This window comes from Schistocerca americana, chromosome 3, assembly GCF_021461395.2.
Source record: "Schistocerca americana isolate TAMUIC-IGC-003095 chromosome 3, iqSchAmer2.1, whole genome shotgun sequence".
NCBI classification, from domain to species: Eukaryota; Metazoa; Arthropoda; class Insecta; order Orthoptera; family Acrididae; genus Schistocerca; species Schistocerca americana.
The window spans coordinates 470,825,893-470,846,427 of NC_060121.1; the positions used below are offsets into that span (position 1 = coordinate 470,825,893).

The 20,535-nt window shown below is 42.2% G+C and overlaps 1 protein-coding gene across 1 annotated transcript in view; it reads right to left on the reverse strand.

The window, feature by feature from the left end:
* Positions 1-20,535, reverse strand: part of LOC124607270 (elevenin-Vc1-like) — a 328,738-nt gene that overhangs the window by 167,446 nt on the left and 140,757 nt on the right. The window lies entirely within an intron of this gene.

Sequence of the window (20,535 nt, forward strand, 5' to 3'; positions counted from 1 at the left end):
CCAGACACGTGAGGTTAGCTGTCCTAGGTGGCCACGTCACACGGTCACCTCCGCCGATCCATCGATTACCAAAGGTGATTCTAAGATGATTCCTCACAGTAATGCTGAAATGACCTGGCGACCCATCGTGATGAATGTACGTTCTTTGTCTATCATCCAGAAGTGCGTACTTCAGAAGTTCTGAAGCACGTGCTCCATCAAGATGCGATATTTCCGTACGTTGAGGCGTAATGGAAGAATCTATGATCCAGTCAACCTATCACTGAGAATGCCGGCCCTCAAATTAACATCGATAACTGAAGAAAACTTCACAAGCCAGAATCGGTAGAAAACATTTCTTTGGATGATCGGTTACGACAGGTCTATGCTGGTATCGTCGCATCTGAGAGCGTTGGTAGGTGCTGCTCTAAATGAACACTTGTAATCGGCGAAAAATAGTTTTTTTATGATTGTACATAATAATTTTACATTTGATAAGCCGATGAGTAGTGATAACGGTAGTGGGAAGTGCATATACAGTGCGAAGCGACTTCAAATGCTGATGGACAATATGTTTTAATAATTTTAAAGCATAAGATCCCATGATGATACTAAAGTTCTGCCGAAACCGGTCATCCAATAAAATGCTTTTCTTAGCGGGCTTCGCTTTTCTTCTGTTATCAAACACTGCAGATCAAAAAATGGTTCAAATGGCTCTGAGCACTATGCGACTTAACTTCTGAGGTCATCAGTCGCCTAGAACTTAGAACTAATTAAACCTAACTAACCTAAGGACATCACACATATCCATGCCCACGTCAGGATTCGAACCTGCGACCATAGCGGTCGCTCGGTTCCAGACTGTAGCGCCTAAAACCGTACGGCCACAACGGCCGGCACTGCAGATCGACCCCAGACTGACAATATCAGGAATATACACTGAAACGCCAATGAAACTGGATAGACATGCGTATTCAAATATAGACGTGTGTAAACACGCGTAATACGGCGCTGCGGTCGGCAACGCCTTTATAAGATAACAAGTGCCTGGCACAGTTGTTAGATCGGTTACTGCTGCTTCAATGGCAGATTATCAAGATTTAAAAGAGATTGAACGTGGTGATATATTAGGCCACCAGCGATAGGCCACAGCGTCTCCAAGGTAGCGATGAAGTGGGGAATTTCACTTACGATCATTTCACGAATGTACCGTGAATATCAGGAATCCGGTAAGGCATCAAGTCTGCGACATCGCTGGGGCCGGAAAAAGATGCTGCAAGAGCGGCACCAACGACAACTGAAGAGAATCATTCAACGTGACAGAAGTGCAACCCTTCCCTTTCAATGCTCGGCTATCAACAAGTGTCAGCTTCGAACCATTCAACGAAATATGATCGATATGGGCTTTCGGAGCCTGAGGCCCAGTCGTGCACGACACAAAGCTTTACGCTTCGCCTGATCCCGTCAACACCGACATTGGAATGTCGATGACTGGAAACATGTTATCTGGCCGAACGAGTCTCTTTTCAAATTGTATCGAGCGTGTACGGCTATGGAGACAACTTCATGAATCCATGGACCCTGCATGTCAGCAGACTGTTCAAGCTGGTGGAGGCTCTGCAGTGGAGTGGCGCGTGTGCAGTTGGAGCGATATGGGACCTCTGCAGGACAGTGCGATACTCCACACGTCCAGAATTGCTACAGAGTGACTCCAGGAACACTCTTATGAGTTTAAAAACTTCCACTGGCCACCAAACTCCACAGATATGAACATTATTGAGCATGTCTAGGATGCCTTGCAATGTGCTGTTCAGAAGAGATCTCCAAACCCAAATTTATGGACAGCCCTGCAGGATTCATGGTGTCAGTTCCCTCAAGCATTACTTCAGACGTTAGTCGAGTCCATGCCACGACGTGTTGCGGCACTTCTGCCTGCTCGCGGAGCCCTACGCGATATTAGGCAGGTGTACCAGTTTATTTGGCTCTTCAGTGTATAACATTAACAACAGATCGCTCTTTATGGACACGAGATGGAGTACATAGATTACTATGTACCCAAACGTGCAAATTGTGGATATTGAAACAACCGTAACGAGTAAACAAAGCCTCGTCGTTGTACAGGGTTGCAAATAAAGGGTGCAGGGCAGTCTGTTGCGAAAACCATTGTGTGGACTCACCGCGGTGGGCAAAATCTTCAGGTGCTTGTGCTGTCACGCGATGAAAATGGAAACGATAAAGCTGTTGAATACGTAACACATTCCACACAGGGCTATCTCCGACACCAATGATGTGTACAGTAGGTTATGTATTTATAAATGTCGTCCACATGTCGGAGAATCTCGTCTTCCATTCCGGGAGTTTGCCATGTTCCAATTCAAATGGTTCAAATGGCTCTAAGCACTATGGGACTTAACATCTGAGGTCATCAGTCCCCTAGACTTAGAACTATTTATACCTAACTAACCTAAGGACATCACACACATCCACGCCAGAGGTAGGATTCGAACCCGCGACCGTAGCAGCAGTGCGGTTCCAGACTGAAGCGCCTAGAACCGCTAGGCCACAGCAGCCGACTTGCCATGTTCGATTCCGACCTGTATCATACGTACTTGCACGGAAAGTGCCTGCTTCACGCAGCATGTGGTGCAGACGTCCGTATGTTTGGTGTTGTGGAACGCGTCGGTTGGGAAGGCGCTGTCCATACTCTCTCAATGCAACTCGTCTATTTACATTCACAGAGCCTCATACCAGATGCTTATCAGCCATTACAGCACACGTATACTACTCCATGTTCATTGATATTATCACAAGGCGGTGATGCTTGCGAATGAATCCGTGTGTTTCAAAGCAGACCCCAGAGCCAACTATTCTTGAATCTCAGCACACATTCCCAGTCAGCCACACCGAAGCTACAGCTTACGTCAGCACCACCAACAAAATATTCCCTGAAACTACAAGTTGACTTCAGAGATCATATCCTCCTTATCGAAATATATTTGTTTTGATGTTCTCTATGTCCTACATTAATTTGAACGAATAATTTCGGAACACTCTGTATAGTTCATGGACCGCTCCTGGTTGGTCAGCTATTATGCCACGCTGCCATAGATGCAATATCTGCTATGATGGCGCCATCGCTTCGGCAAGAGCGTAATTAGTGTGGCGAATTTCTCTGTTTCTTCTCAGTGTCGAGACGTCACTTCCGCACACTACTAAAATAATATGCGCTGTCCGGTTGAAGTTATTTTCGCACATTCTTATTTCTACCGCCTCTTTAATAAGAAAATTGCAGTATTTACAAGCGGCGATTATACCACTCCACTATCCTCCACACCTATAAAACACTGATCTGACCCCTCCTCTCCTACGCAAACGCTGCATCATTGTTTGCCCCACCATAGTTCTGTAAGCCCCACAAATCTTTGAACATCATGCACTGCACTTCGCTTTCCGCGTCCGTTTACCTTCCATAACATGTATCCTCTACTATCTCATCAAATTCCCATCCTTTTCACCCACATCGTTAACCTCCGAGTATCATAAATTATCCGCAAACTAAATTCCAATAACCCTATTTTTTCCCCTCCGATCAATAGCTGTGTGCTGCCGCGCCTTTACCAACACATCCCACCGACACTACACCTATACATACTCTATACTCTGTGCCATCAAAACTTCAACCACGTATCTCTCCTATCAACTATAACTCTTCTCCACCTATAGCGCTCCATGTCAAGGCTCGCCTGTCCTTTTCGCGCTCCATCTCTCCCCATCTCTCTTCTCTTGATACCACTTCCCTGCCCACACTCGAACTCCTCCCGACCTTCTATCTTCCTACTATCCACTGCAACTTCATCTACACCATTTCCTACCTAACCAGTACCTATACTTTCCTACCCACACCACTCTACCCTCTAAAACACTTCCTCTTTACCCCAGAGGCTTTTCTCCCAGTGCAGATCCTTCAGGTTTTAAGTGAAAAAGCAGTACTGTTTCTTAGAAGGATCACACCTTTTCTGCTATGTGTTTTTAAATGTAAATATTTTTTTATTTTTCAGTCCTTTTATTTTAGTTGCAAAACACCATCTTAATGTTTTTTATCCTTTTATCTAGTTTTTTTGACCATTCGTAAACATTTAGCCATTTAATAATATTTGTTTTCGTCTTTGTTATCTTCGTTATTGCTCTTGGTTGAAAAGAAATTTTGTGCCAGTGACAGTCCGCCCGTATGGGATGCCGGCCGGGGTGGCCGAGCGGTTCTAGGCGCTACAGTCTGGAACCGCGCGACCGCTACGGTCGCAGGTTCGAATCCTGCCTCGGGCATGGATGTGTGTGATGTCCTTAGGTTAGTTAGGTTTAAGTAGTTCTAAGTTCTAGGGGACTGATGACCTCAGATGTTAAGTCCCATAGTGCTCAGAGCCATTTGAACCCGTATGTGATGAGGGGAATGAAATAACAATAAGGAAGGACAGTATGTAGAAGCTTGGGGCAAAACTTTTGTTTCATGTGTGTTATATGTTTATTTGTGAGGCTGTGCTGAGCAACTTATGATTTCTCATGTTACCCGACTTTTAATGTGCCGCCGATATTATGCAATGTGGTCGGAAATGGTTCTGGTGGATTGACTGAAGTAGTTGCTTTCTCAATCACAGGAGATACTGTAAAAGCCAGGAACCCAGAGGCCGAGACTGCCCACTTAACCGGACATAGAATCTCCTTTTCCTCGCAGATTCAACAGGTAATCTCGTAGTTTCTGATCAGCCCGTTTCATTTTCAGCAGTCTCCTGATCCGAATTTGTTCATTTTAGGTTTCTCCATAGCGAACGATTCACTTCTAGTGTGATTACTAAGTGTAAAAAGTCAGCCTAAAAACATAAGTGAAGGTTAAAAAGTACAAAATATTACGAGGGAATACGAATCGTTCTGAAAATGTTCTCTGGCCGTCATAGATCAGCGGCGCGCCTTAGAGACCTAGCGTTTGACCCAGATTTAGGTGGGGGGCCTAATTAAATTTCATCCTTTCTTGAAGTGAGGAAGTGTAACACTCGATAATAATTGAACCGTTTGGTAGGTAGGAGGATTCTGACACGATCACTAGTGTTCACGTTGTGTGAGCTGTGTGTAGGATATTTACCAGCCCGAGTTCCATTGTCTCTTCTCTTTTCATTCTATCCTTACCTATAAAATCAGAATTGCCGACCCTTGTGGCCGACCGGTTCCTAGGCGCTTCAGTCTGGAACCGGGCGACCGCTTCGTCGCAGGTTCGAATCCTGCCTCGAGCATGGATGTGTGTGATGTCCTTAGGTTAGTTAGGTTTAAGTAGTTCTAAGTTCTAGGGGACTGATGACCACCTATGTTAAGTCCCATAGTGCTCAGAGCCATTTTTGAACAACAGAAGCATAACAAGATTCGTCTGCCTGAGACACTGTGACTGTTGTAATTAATATTCGGATAAAACACACACAGCAAGTAAATGAGGACGCAGGTTGCACTTGCTACTCTTACGTGAAAAGATTGGCACAGGAGAGAAACATATGGCACGCAGCGTCAAACCAGTCAGCAGACTGATGACTGGAAAAAGGAACTATATCGTAGATCAGGTTCACAATTGGCTATCGCAGGCGGAGACAATTTCATGTCGCATTCGTAATAACGGACTAAATGGAACACGTATGTGGCTCACCTCCGTAGGTTTTATTGTTTGCGTCCCCCGGGACGCAGAGCGCGGGAGGTTGTTGGCGAACTGTTTGAGTGGGCGCGGGGCGACCTTATCCCCGGCGATCAGTGCGGTCGCTGCGCCGCCGCCGCCGCCGCCGCCCACGCAGGCGCGGCAAGTGGTACGTGGCCGCGGCCTCCGGACAAAGGGCGGCGCTCCGCCGACTTATCTCGCCAAATGGAACGTCACAGCAAGAAAAATAAGGAAGATAAGTGCCGAAAAGGGGTGGCAGCCCGCACAGAGACACGCCACGATAACACACTCTTAAGAGCAGCAAAGACCGAAGAACAAAACCCCAGGGGTTGCCAATACTTTTCAATCATTCCCTGCCGACGTGCCAATCCGCCGAATACCCCTCCTCCCCGCCTCTCCCGGCATTACGTGTTGCTGCCCATCGACTCTAGCGGACTACTGGACACCAGCATCACCATGTTGCTTAAGTATTTTACTATTACCTGCACACTTTTGTCCACAATCCGACATTACAGAGACGATAATGTATTCCAGATGGGCTGTTATTGAATTTATTTATGATCGCAAAATTCGGCTTCTTTGCCGTTCTCAAAGGATAGCTATCTAAGAAGTGCGTTCAACGTACATTCGTCATTAACGTTAAGAGGATATATTTACACATTTCACCTAGTGTGAAAAGGAGTAAACTAGTTTCTTCATCTTCAAAACGAATATAATAATTCCCATCGGATTCATGCAAAAACTATATTTTTATTTATCAGTATGCGTCCAACAGGTGTGGCATATGTAAACTTAAGAATTTCAATGAATACTGTAAAGACAACTTTTAACCTTGTTTCTGTGGCGTTCTTTACAACGTAATACGCTAATTCCGTATTAATGCCACAGTTCTAAGTTACTTACAACTTTTTATTATTTTTTAGTAAAATTATTGACAATTTAAATTTGTTTGATTGTTAACACAACACTATTCCGAGAAATAAGGTCTTTGAATCATTTACTTCCGGAGCGTTATTCAGTCATGCTTGTACAAATGAAACTGAGCCAACCTCATGTCTATGGTGAGCAGTTAAATTTTCTCATATTAAGAAAATAGAAGGACCGACCTATACTTAATTTGTAAAAACTTGGCTATAAAGAGTTTTATGGTGAGAAGTGTTTGCTGCTGTAGTTAATTTTTTTTCGACTATGTATAATCCCGTAGATTAACACAACTGATGAAGCTAAGTTAGAGCAGAATTAGAAGGAATTCGTAGGAGTGAAGACAAAAGAGATCGCAAAATTCTGAGCGGGTCCAAAATTGGTTGATGGTAAGAAGTGCGGCAAGTTCTTCAGCATCCGAGTGTTGAACAAAGCAAAAATGACCATTAGAGCGAATTATTTCATACCCTAATCTAAAATCTGTTGGATGAGTTCTCTGATACTACATTTTCGTATCTCTTTGGAATGAAACGAAACCTTTTGATCTGTAGCTATTCCGCTGTGGGTATCAAGTAATCGCCTCCAGAGACGGATATACAGATATTGGATTCAACATGTGTGAAGAGTCAGCACCATGTTTCCTGGGAGTAGAGCAGTATCAGATGACAAACAGCTTAAACATTTCCTCATTTTTATCTATTCCATTCAGTAAAATCATTATCGCTAAATGGCACCAGTGCGAATGACTGATACAGATTCTATAAGTTGTACGATCAAAACCACTACTGCTTCATTTTCAAATATGATACATTTAAAGTTGCTCCTAAAATTCTATAGTTCATCACATTTTCAGCTTACTGACAATCTTACGCCTTCCGTGCAGAACATGGCTCTTAAGTCCTCATACAGAAAACTTTTATGTAGCACCACTTGACACTCCTCTGTTGTGTTAATCAATTTATAACGTTCTGTGGCAAATACACTAATGTACTACAGCGAATAATTTGCAGCTTTTTAGGATTGATGTAATTAAATTTGATACTTTAAGTTCAGCCCTCTTTTTATTACCAAAGACCTTCGGTAAAACGGAGAAATATATGTCCATCTTTTCTCTAAATCACGTACTTTTGATTGTAGTCCATTAACATTATATCAATTGGGCTCTACTTTTCTTGACAGATTGTCTTACACTGATATTTGTCCCAAGAAAACAGATAAAGAAGAATGGGAAGAGCACGGAACTCACTTTCAAAAGACTAGATTCGAAAATTTTAAGGAATTTATGAGTAAGTAAATACTGAATTTTTTAGACATCCTTTCTCTCACAGAGGAGTAAGTTGCTTCTTCTCTTACATGCATCCTTTTGCTCAAGTGAGATAACGGTTTTTCTCCCCGTAAAGATCATTTTTCATTTCGTCGAGGTTTCACAAAATAATAGCTTTAAACTTGCTTGGAACATTTTTATTTTCACCCTGAAACCATAAGTATTTTATCTTTACTTCCGTACGAGCACTGAGATCCTGCCTAAACTACGTGTTTTATCATTCGTTTATGTAACGATAGCTTAAGAGAAGATCGCTATCTCCTGACTAAATGCGAAAAATAATTTCCAGATTCGCAGAGGCTCAATAAACCAAGGGCCATGTCCTTGTCCGTTCGTAGCAAGACTACATCTACTGTACTTTGTACTTGCCTGCTCGCCCCTTCATGGACAGGTTTCTAGGACGATGGTTCTCACAAGTCGTGGTGCAGAGAATGTGCGTGATCGATTCCACATTTTCCCATTTCTTCAACAATATGGTCATGTGTCTGAGGATTTTCGAGAGAGATGGTGGAGAGCGACAAGAGCTGTGGAAACAACACTGCCCGCCAAAAAAGATGAAGCACCCACAATAGATGGACGGATATCATTGTAACTTCGTACATGCACTCACAATGGCGAGTATTTAAATGATTATAGTCACAATCCTCTCTGACAGATAGAACGGCCTCCAGAATGCGTTAGCATTGTTCCTTTTCAGTGTTGTCACCAGCAAAAGGGCGTGAACAGAGATGTTGACGGATCACTGTGTAGGACATGGAGATGCCACTTAGTTATATGAGACAGCGTTATGACCACCTGACAGACTTTGCAAGTGTATACTCTTATATCATAGGAAGCAAGGGAGAGGAAGTTGTTTTGGGTGGGCAGTAACCTCTTTCTACAATACAAATGCAGACGTGAATTAATATGGTTCTTTATTTACATGAACATTTACTTATCTTGAATAGAGTCCATGTGTTGTGGTACAACTCATCAGTAATAGTCCTCTTGCGGACAATAATGGTAATCTTGCTATTACAAATTGTATGAAGTGTCACTGCTAGTCCCGCTATAGGCATTAATCTCGTCGCTATGAACTGTCGTAGCCTCTGACCCGCTCTGTGAATAATTGACAGATACCAAACTAGAATGAGTGAGCCAGTGCGGCCCTCTGGTCAGTGGCGGCGGCCTAAATACTTGCTGTCAAGGGAGCATTGGCGGCGCGTTGCTTGCAGGTGTGTCTCTGGCCTCTTTCGTGATAGGCGCACTTGATCCAGCGCTTACTGATCGAATTTCACTTCTTCTTTGCCGACAGCTTACACCAGCACAAAACGAGGTCTCATTGTTGGTTACCATTCCGCTGGCTGGTCGACTTGTAGGGAATTCGGAAGTGACAGTGGCCCAAGGATGGGCTGCTGGGTGCGTGAGGGCAGCCTCAATCTTTCTCCATGTTCTGGTCGACCACTTCCGGCCACAACAATGGAGGCTCGCCGTACTGAGCACCAAGCACATTGTTACACCTTCACATACGCGTCTGGCATCCGGTAACAAGTAGCCAACTTTCTGCCACATTCTGTGTCATCAAACACCGTTGGTCAGAAACTGCAGCAGCCAGAATAGGAAATAGCTGCCCCATGTTGTCGTTAACACAACAACACAAATGGGTGTGTTTGAAGTGGTGCTATGATTGGGAAGCATGGATTGCTGACGAACAGCGTCGCTTTGAGTGCAACAACGATTTCGGGTTGTGCACTATCCAGGGTAACTATTGTTGGCGAGTATGGCGGCGACCTGGAGAGGTCTCATTTGTTCAATGTTTTTGAGACAGACAGCGATTTTATATGTGACGTTACTGCGTTGGAAGCGATCGGGTATGACTTCAGGTCATGGTTGGTAGTGACTGAGGGAGCTCTGACGGCACAACGGACATCGCGCAGCCTCATGTATTATCTCTCATCCGACAGTAGCCTAGAGCGATTTTTGAAAATAACACTGCTCTGCCACACATGGCTCGTCTGCGTATGAATCGTTTGGTGTCGAGGTACCCTTGAGACCAGAAACATTCCCAGGTCTGTCCCCAGTATAACATGAGTGGGACCAGCTCTGGCGTCAGCTCTGTCCTTGTGCCGGTACCCAGGATATCGACGACCACTTAAAACAATTTGTGGCCCAGCTTGCTTCAAGTCTGGCTACAAAGGCTTTACGACAGATACTCTTCGCAACCGAATCAGTGCGCACATGTATTTCAGAGGAGGTGCAACGTCATACTGAAACGTGACTCATACTGCCAAGCTCTTTGTAAATTTGAATCGACTTTATAATCATTGAAATAAAGTCACGAGTCACGTTCCATCTCAATCCGTGGAGTTTTATTCCGTTTCCTTCTCCTCTTCTGGGTGCTTCACTTCTTTTTCTCAGGCTGTGTGATTATCATCAAATATTCTACGTCAGAGTTAAGCAAAGTAAGATTACATGTGATACGATTTAAGTGAAGAAATGTTAGACATTAAATGCATGAAAACGTCCTAGAAAATACCAAGCACAAGGAACGCACTGCCCTTGTTTGTTTTGTGGCGTCAAAATGTTGTTGGCAACATTGGTGATAAAGCCGTAATTGAACGGAATAACGGTAGTGCGTAATGCGGGTAGCTAAGAACATTGCCTAGTAGGCAAAAAAGACACAGGGAGATCGGAGTGTTTGAAGGAACCATCCCTGCGTATGCCATAAGCGATTAGGGAAATCACTGGATGCATGAATAGCAACTGGACAGGGTTTGAAAAGCTGACGGTCTTTCCAAATGCGAGTTTAGTGGCTAAATTGTAAGTACTACATCGTCAAGCTATCGTAGGCGAACAATGAGTGGGAAGTAACAGCGGAAAAATATGCAAATAGCCCCGTCGATTGTCCTGGGATCGATCATTAAACTTAGCAAGGAATTAAATTATTGTAGCTAGTATTGTAGTCGTATTTGAATGAAACGCTATTTTCAGCAGCCGGTGGTTTACGGCTTCCGAAGTAATGATTTGCATAGTAGTTGTACGTCACGTTCGTCCAAAGAAACAGTTTCAGTTTTAGTAAGATAAATGACAATCCTCACGAAGGTATCCTGCAATTTTTGAATCTGTTTTTATGACGGATGAGAACATGCCACTTTAGTCTGTCCATGTGCTGTGCCGCATTACCGTATCAACTTATGGTCAGTTGCATTCTACCCTGCTTCCTATGGAATTGACGCAACTAATCTTTGCACTGATCGGGACACAAGTTGACGAATAAGCGCTCCAGCTACTAAAAATTTTTTTTTATTTTACTCCACGATCGTTTGCGGCCTTCGTATTGAATCCATTTTCTATTGAAATCGGAAAATCTCAATGTGGTGAAGCAAAAACCTAAACCGAAACCGGTATTTGTATTATTCTCTTAATATGTGAAATACATAAGTTTTCAATGACTTTATTCTAGACGGAGCTAAGATAAACGTTTGCTAAGAAACAATGACGAAACAGTGACGTCAAGAACATGAAAACGATCTTCATAGATTCTAAATGCATTGAACATCTCGAATAAAACGGACGTTTTTATCCATAAATTACAAGAGTAAACTTTATTTTTATTTACATTCTACAATTAGCAGATATATACGAGTAACTTAGATTTGGTACATTCTCGTGCAGCTATCGCAGAAATGTAAATCACGCGGGTTTTGTAGTGCACCTGTCAGACTGTAAGGTGTAGGAGTGCGGCATTTTACAGCAGGACACCGAAACTTGTCCGAACTGCCTCTAGTGGACACAACAAGTTTGCTCGCACCTTCAAAGAGGTCGCCTAACGCAGTTACGGTATCCAGGTGGAGGCGTTTCGATCGTCTGCACAGAACCGCCTTGCTGTGGAGGTGGTGTTTAGCTACTGACGTTCGGTGCAATTCCTTGAGTTCTGTACTACATCGAGTGAAACTAACACTCATGAACAATTGAATTACAGACACATATCATTAGCATTGTAGCGCTGACTTTCATCTATAGCTACTCACATACTGCTGTGTACACTTGAGCAGTACTCAAGCATGGATCGGACTAGTGTTCTGTATGTGGTCATTCTTTACGGATGATCTGCGCTTTCCAAGAATTCTCCCAGTATACCGAAGTCGATGATCCATCTTCTCTACAACCGACCTTACGTGCTCGTTCCATTTCATGTCGCTTTGCAATTTTAGGTCTGTACATTTAATCGATGTAACTCGTTCCCCATCACATCTCAAATACTTTGCTCGAAAAGTAAAGTATGTTCTTCATGCACGTATTCATTAACTTACATTTTCCATACATTAAGGCGAGCAGCATCACGACAAATAGGAATTCTGTCCAAGTCATCATGTATCTTCGTACAGTCACTCAACGACGACACTCCTTCTAGAACTGTCCTAGCCCCCCCGCCCCCCGGTGAAATTGTGCTGAAGTGCTTGGGCTACAAGATGTACCCCTAAAAGGGGTATTTTTTGCGGTTTTAAGGTTATATCTCGTAAAGGACTCACAGTATCGAAAACATGGTCCTATTAAATGTTGCAGGACGTTACATTCTGCACTGAATAAGCCAGACGAATATTTTTTTGCACAACTCGTTCCCATGCTAATTTCATCAAACCAGGAACTCCTGCTTGTTGGTACTATCATTAAACTAACCCAGCTATCAATGAAGTGGTCCATACGAAAGTTATAGAGGAACAAATTCTGCGTTCGATGAGACCGTTTCTGTACTTAACTCACATGGATTAGTGTAGGTCGTGTGGATGAGTAAGGAATTTTTTTGTTGCAGCCTGTTTCGTACTGATGTTAGGTAAAGGGTAAAACTTGTCTTCCTCACAAAAATTAGTGACAATGAGAGAGCAGATAAGCACCTTTAAGAGGCGTCTACCTAAACAAGTCCCTTGGAAGCCCTTGATCATGAAACTTCGAAGCAGATGTTTGCACAGAAACGTGAAGAGCTAGAGCAAAGAAGGGCAGCTCGTTTCGTATTATCGCCCAATAGGGGTGAGAGTGTCACTGATATGATACGCGAGTTGGGGTGGCAGTCACTGAAACAAAGACGGTTTTCTTTGCGGCGAGATCTATTTACGAAATTTCAATCACCGACTTTCTCTTCCGAATGCGTGAATATTTTGTTGACACCCACCTACGTAGGGAGGAATGATCATCATAATAAAATAAGAGAAATCAGAGCTCGAACGGAAAGATTTAGGTGTTCCTTTTTCCCACGCGCCATTCGAGAGTGGAATGGTAGAGAAGTAGTATGAAAATGGTTCAATGAACCCTCTGTCAGGCACTTAAGTGTGAATTGCAGAATAACCATGTAGATGTAGATGGACAGCCAAATGGTCCCACTGCCAAGTTATGAATTTCCTACTTCGACATGACTACTCTGATGAAATAATTCATCCAGGCTGAGAGGAGTGGCGACTGGAAAATGCACCTCACCACTGTTAAGGAAATGCTACCCTATTTTGATGAAATAATCATATTTTGGAAACATTTTGTAAACACAGGCAAACAGCATACACACTACTAACAGCTAACAGGTCTTTGTAACCTCAGTTGACGCAAGAGTCTAATATCACTGAGTAAAAACATAAAAAAATCTGCAATACAGTCATTGGTGAAGTCAGAGGAAACATTAATTAACAAAAGTAATTTAAATGTTGGCACATCGGGTTACTGCCAAAAACTAGTATTCTACAACATAAGGAAAACACACGTTGTACGACGCTATTTTACTTTCACTCAGTGATATCCTGCCTAACCAAACATCATTTTAGCAAAGACAAAATCGAACCAGAGCTCATAACTTTACAACATTTAGGTATATTAAATGGTTACCAGTCTAATATCATAAGCTAAGTACACAATCAAGCTGAAAGACTAATCATAAATTTCCAAAAGTGAAATTGCGTTCCAAAAAGAAACCTTAGGAAAAGATAAATCTACATTGCTGCACGCCCACACTTCGAAAACATTAATAAAAAAGGAAAATAGCGTACCTTTCCAGAAATACTAAAGTCTGAACAGGATACTGGTTGGAAAACACTATTACAGTTACCATTACACAACTAACAGACCCACTAACAAAAGAAAGGACACATAAGAGGAATTGCAAAATTGTGAAAATGTACGGATAGGGCAAACATGGAGGAGTTTTAGTCTCGGTTCCAGGAACTTGACAAAGCCTAGTGAAAGCAACCTATCCACTTACGCATTACACCTCAGAAATAAAAGGCTCATCACTTTAGATATTAATAAATCTATAAAATATTCACCCGATGGAAAGCGGAGGAAGAGGATGAATGTACTAGAAGAAAAAGAGATATATAATTAATTCAAAAAACACCCAGACTACTTAATTAACGATCAGACTGATCCGCATAACAGACAGTTTAGGACAAATTCAGCCATAGCTTCCAAACATTGGTGTGAAACAGGCAAATGATTAAACAATGCTTTTTTTCACGTAGTTAAGTGAACCCTTGTTTCTCAGTGTAATGTTCATTATAATGCACTGTGCGTTGGCTGTGAACAGCACACCCACTATACTCTAGCTAGTTACTGTGCTTATTCACACCACACCAAGGCTTGTTCCAAGTACCCATCCCTGCCCCCTCCTAGTCCCTCCCCCAATAATTATTTATTGCACTTGCCCCTTACGATTAACATGAATATTAACATAATCTGCTTTTACTATAAGAACCGATTTCCATCTTTTAACATTTGTCTAGTCACTTAGCTTGATTTTTTGAGATCTATTGTGCTGTATGTTTTTATTAATATTTGTAACTTTGTAGGCTATAAGTTGATCAATGCTAACTGGCATAAGATATCACTAATAAAAACATATTAATAAGAAACATGAATATTGAGGCCTTAAAAGCAAGTTTTTATCAACTGAATAACCGATGTTTATATTTTGATATTTAATAACCTCACATGTGTGTGCTACTTTTGTTTAACCACAATGACATGACTGGGCACTCCTGCACTCCTCCCCCCCCCCCCCCCCCCCCGTATTTAGCCACTGCACTGGTAGTATATTTTTACGCTAGACAACATTAGGTTCATGATACTACATTATAAATACACTCATGTTCATAAATTAAGGATAATTGCAGAATGTGGTGCCACACAACATGGCACTACACAAAACTGGCGCTTATAGCATAGGAACATAGGGAACACACGCGACACAAATCTGTAAGTCCACGGTATTGGTGACAAGTTGAGAAAACAGTCAGGAAACACAGGTGGTACAAAACGCCACTGTTTCCTGCGCATGTACCCTGACATCAATATGGGATGTGATCACCATGCACACGTACACAGGCCGCACAACGGGTTGGCATACTCTGGGTCAGGTGGTCGAGCAACTGCTGGGGTACAGCCTCCCATACTTGTACCAGTGCCTGTCGGGGCTCCTGAAGTGTCCTTGAGGATTTAAGACGTGCAGCGATACGTCGACCGAGAACTTCCCAGACGTGCTCGATGGGGTTTAGGTCAGGAGAACAGGCAGGCTACTCTATTCGCTTGATACCTTCTGTTTCAATGTACTCCTCCACGAGAGCAGCTCGGTGGGGCCGTGGGTTATCATCCATCAGGAGGAAGGTGGGACCTACTGCACCCCTGAAAACTCGGACATACTGGTGCAAAACGACGTCCCGATATACCTGACCTGTTACAGTTCCTATGGCAAAGACATGCAGGGGTGTACGTGCACCAATCATAATCCCATCCCACACCATCAAACCATGTCCTCGATACAGGTCCCTTTCAAGGACGTTAAGGGGTTGGTATCTGGTTCCTGGTTCACGCCAGATGAAAAGCTGGTGAGAACCACTGTTCAGACTATACCTGGACTCGTCCGTGAACATAACCTGGGACCACTATTCCAATGACCATGTACTGTGTTCTTGACACCAGGCCTTACGGGCTCTCCTGTGACCAGGGGTCAGTGGAATGCACCTTGCAGGTCTCCAGGCGAATAAACCATATCTGTTCAGTCGTCTGTAGGATGTGTGTGTGGAGACTACTGTTCCAGTGGCTGTGGGAAGGTCTCGAGCAAGGCTACCTCCAGTACTCTGTGACCGTCTGCGGGCACTGATGGTGAGATATCGATCTTCTTGTGGTGTTGTACACTGTGGAAGTCCCGTAATGTAGCGACTGGACTCGTTTCCTGTCTGCTGGAATCGTTGCCATAATCTTGAGATCGCACTTTTTTTGTGGCACACGGAGAGCCCGTGCTACGACCTGCTGTGTTTGACCAGCCTCCAGTCGCCCTAATATTCTACTCCTCATAACGACATCAATATGTGTTCTTTGAGCCATTTTCAACACACCGTCACCATTAGCACGTCTGGAAACATCTGCACACTTACCCGCCACACCGTACTCTGACATGCACCAACACCCCTCTGCATATCTGGACTGCTGCCAGCATCACCGTGCGACGACCGCAGGTCAAATGCACCGCATGGTCATGCCCCGAGGTGATTTAAACCCTCAAACCACCCAACAGAGCGTTGTTTCACCATGTATCTGCATTATTCTTAATTTATGAGCACGAGTGTAGATCACAGTTTGGTTGGTTGGATGGTTTGTGGGGTTAAAGGGACCAGACTGCTACGGTCATCGGTCCCAGATCACAGTTTCATTGTATATTGTTTCAACATGTAAATTGTACACATTTTCACTTCTTTGCTGTAGCATAACACTTTTGCCACCTTTAGGCCTATATGCATCTCTACAAAGTCGCTTGTTGTGAAGTTCTATTTTCATACATTATCTGGCAGAGGCTTCTGTTACAAATGACGGACAAGCCTTTGCATGTAGACTATTATTAGCTGTAAGTTGAGGTTTATATTTAATTTTAATAATATCACATATGTACATTTCTCCCATTTCACCACCATGCGATGATCAGGCATGCCTGACTCTTTCGCCCCTGATAACAATGTGAGGATGACGTTGGCTAGATAGTAAACATATCATTATGTTATTCGCTTGTCAAGGAAGTTCTGCACCTTTTTGCTTCCTTGCTATCGTAAGCTTTATTTGTCATATTTATCTGTGTATATCTGTCTATATACTCACTTGTTTTTAGTTATAACTGTATGCATCGCATATGGGATTTATTTATGTCCCAATGAAACGATGAACATTGTGTCTCACTTTTCCCAGTTCTACCTTAATCTGCAGACACATTTACTACTTTAGAAACACAATTCACATTAAAGTTGTCTGTTGAGATTCGAACGTCAAATATGCCAATAGATATAAATATGTGTTATGTAATAAATTTCTGGGTCATGTATCGATTTGTGAACACACCGATATATAATACTATATCTTTGCTTTGTTTGCTTCCTACAGGTACAGAATTGATGGTGTGTAACTATGAAAGCGAACACATACATTGTCTAGGAACGTGGCAGAACATTCAGTGGTGACCATTACCGTATTCAGTAAAAATTTTCTTTTAATTGTGACGCTTGAACATGTATGTTCTCGCTCCCGGAGCTGCCATGTCCGCTGCTAAGTAGTCGGACAGACTGCGTTATGTTGATGCCATTTACAATAACGAAATTTAGGCTGTCCTCTTTGAAAATATGTTTTGTTTGTTGGTAATCCAAAGATAAATTTGCTGTATTTGTGATGTGCTATTTTGTATATTTCATCTGGGAATGCTCTGTAGGGCCGAAATTGGCTAAGTGTGTGAAACGAAATAAAGTAAATACTTACTAATAGTTGCAGCCCTTTCTCCTCACTTGCTGCTTCAAGTATGCTTTACCAAACAGATAAGAAAAAATTCGTCTCTTTGAACTGAATTTATTTGTTCGCACGACGTGTGTTTTACCTAACCATACTAGGTATCTTTAGTAGTCTATAACGTAAAGGAAATTATTTAATTATAGGCATATATTTTAATTTGAGATTGGTAGTGGTTCTTGGCAGGTCATTTAAATCAAGCTATTTGTATTTACAGCTACATGATTGTATTTTTTAATTTTATTCATGCATCCTCTGCTGTTCTGTGTGTACTATATTCACGTAGTACAGGTTTCTTCCAGTTGACATGTTACGTTTACACACTGATTTACTCGTAACCTGTACTGTAGCACACTGCACATTCTCTTGCACGAATGCTTTAGGGCTTACTGAGGAATCTTGGGAACTATGGAAGTCGAGTGTGTGTATTTTATGGTAAACTGTGTACCAGTTTGAATGTTGTTCTTCTGTTTTGTTCTTTTGGTCATTGAGCATATTTCCATTTTTGTTTTCGGCCTTCTGTATGAAACGGTCTTCATTTGGATTGAAAAATGGTTCAAATGGCTCTGAGCACTATGGGACTTAACATCTGAGATCATCAGTCCCCTAACTAACCTAAGGACATCACACACATCCATGCCCTAGGCAGGATTCTAACCTGCGACCGTAGCAGTCTCGCGGTTCCAGACTGGCGCGCCTAGAACCGCTCGGCCACACCGGCCGGCCCATTTGGATTGAGTATTCCCTTACTTTGCTTGTTATGACTTAAGACGACCATGTCTGCTTTTATCACAATGTGATAAGGATTTTAGTTCACTAGATGTTCTGCATATGTGGTGTGGGCACATTCACTCTTCAGTGTCCTCATGTATTCTTTGTATCTGTTATTATAATTTCTTGTAGTCAATCCAATATATTTAGAGTTGCAGCTGTTACATGTTAATTCATGTATTCATAAACTGTTGTATTTGCCTTCCTCTTCCGTCAGTTTTTAGGTTTTGTATTATGTTTCTAGTCTTGAAGGATATATTAACTTAACATTTTTTGAAGATGTCATTGATCTTGTCTGTGAGTTCGTTGTCATGAATTATAGTATGCCATTTTGCGTTTTGCCTCGTGTGTTCTGGTGCGAGTATGCATGTTATTGTTATGTGTTTGTATATCTGAATGATTTTAATTTTTCTGCTTTCTGTCTGTATTTTCCTTCTAATAGTGTATGTAGTGTGTTGTTGTTGTTGATGTTGAATCCATTGTCTTGTGCTTTGTTGACAATCATCTTTTAATTATTTTTAATAGTGCTTTTTGATTAAAGATATTCTTCACTGTTCGTATATGTGCATGTGTCTGATGGCTGAAATTCCAAATACCGCTACGCACGCCCGCACGCATAAGATAATGGTAATTGAATGATTAAACTTTTAGGCTGCGAGAAAAATCAACTGCCAGTTGTATCGAATAGCGCTTTTTCGCGATTTTCAAATAACACCTATTTCTGGATTTATATTCGACACTTGTTCTGAAGTAGTGTGGCTCGTGTACTACGACACTGTTGACATTCGGTGTAGAGAGCTCTCATATTTAAAAATGCTCGCTCCTGACGCACATCAGACCACTTGACAAGAGTGGAATTCAGATCATACAGCGGTATTTACGTAGCTAACTCGATGCGGAATGAACTGTTCAGATAATACGCTCCGTACTTGTAATATTTGATTCCTCTACATTTGCTTTCATTAGATTACTGCATGTGCACCCGCTATTGTTGCAAACTTAGCACAGAGTTGATCTGTAATATTTTTGTGTGTTCGATTAACCTTATACATTACATTTACTCACACATATTTTCCGATATTTTGCCCATCGGGAGACTGTTTTGGCTTCCGCTCGTTGTCCAATCAGAAGTACACGGTCGCGCCTTTTCTGCTTCTGTTCTTAGAATTTTTATTTGATTTTACTGATGAGAAGATTTTCAAATTACTTCTGATGTCTTCATTGGAAAAACGATCCAGTCTGTTGCTACCTTTGATTAATCGCTCTCAGAAACGTCATTTATGTGGTTCGAATTCTACCCTTGTTACTGGTTTCCGGGAACAATATTTCGCTGCTATACAGAAGGGCTCAGACTGCCATTCTCTTAAATTTCACCTTGGTCTTTGTGAGGCAGATTTTCGAGAATGTTGTTCTTTTAGTGGCATACCTTTGTGAGAAGCTAGCTAAAGTTCTCTCGAAGTCGCCGTTGTATTCATTTTGTAGCATAAGTAATGAAATGCATTAAATGGATTGAAATAAAATGAATGTTTCGATGGCGATGAAATCGTTGAAGATTCAGTTGCATAAAACAATGTCAGCGTAAACCGTTGAGATACGCTGCACCTGCAGTGTAATGAATATGACTTCGTGGGCGAACAACTAGTAGTAACGTTCTGAAATCATAGCTAGAAACGTCAATCACAGTGAGGGTTTGAGTCTGGCCTTAGAGTTGCGGCAGCTGCTCGCAAGATGAAAAAAAAAAAAAAATCCGTGTTCCAGTCTCGGCATGGCAAATATTTTCAACTGGCACACCAGGATTAGGTAACTAAAATTTGATATTTGTTTGAGACAGATGCTATTTATGATCTTTTAATTTCTTGTTTCTTAAACCTCATAACTTTTGTTTTAGTTTTTAAGATTTCTTACTTGAATGTTTTTACTACGTTATTCTGTAGAGGAGCTGCCTTCCGCAAATTACCTTCAGAGGAAGTGATAACAGTCTAGTCATCGACAAGGAGTGAGATATTAATAGCTTCGTTATTGGATTGAAAAATCTGCTGAAGATACTGATTTGCATTGCTTCACCGTG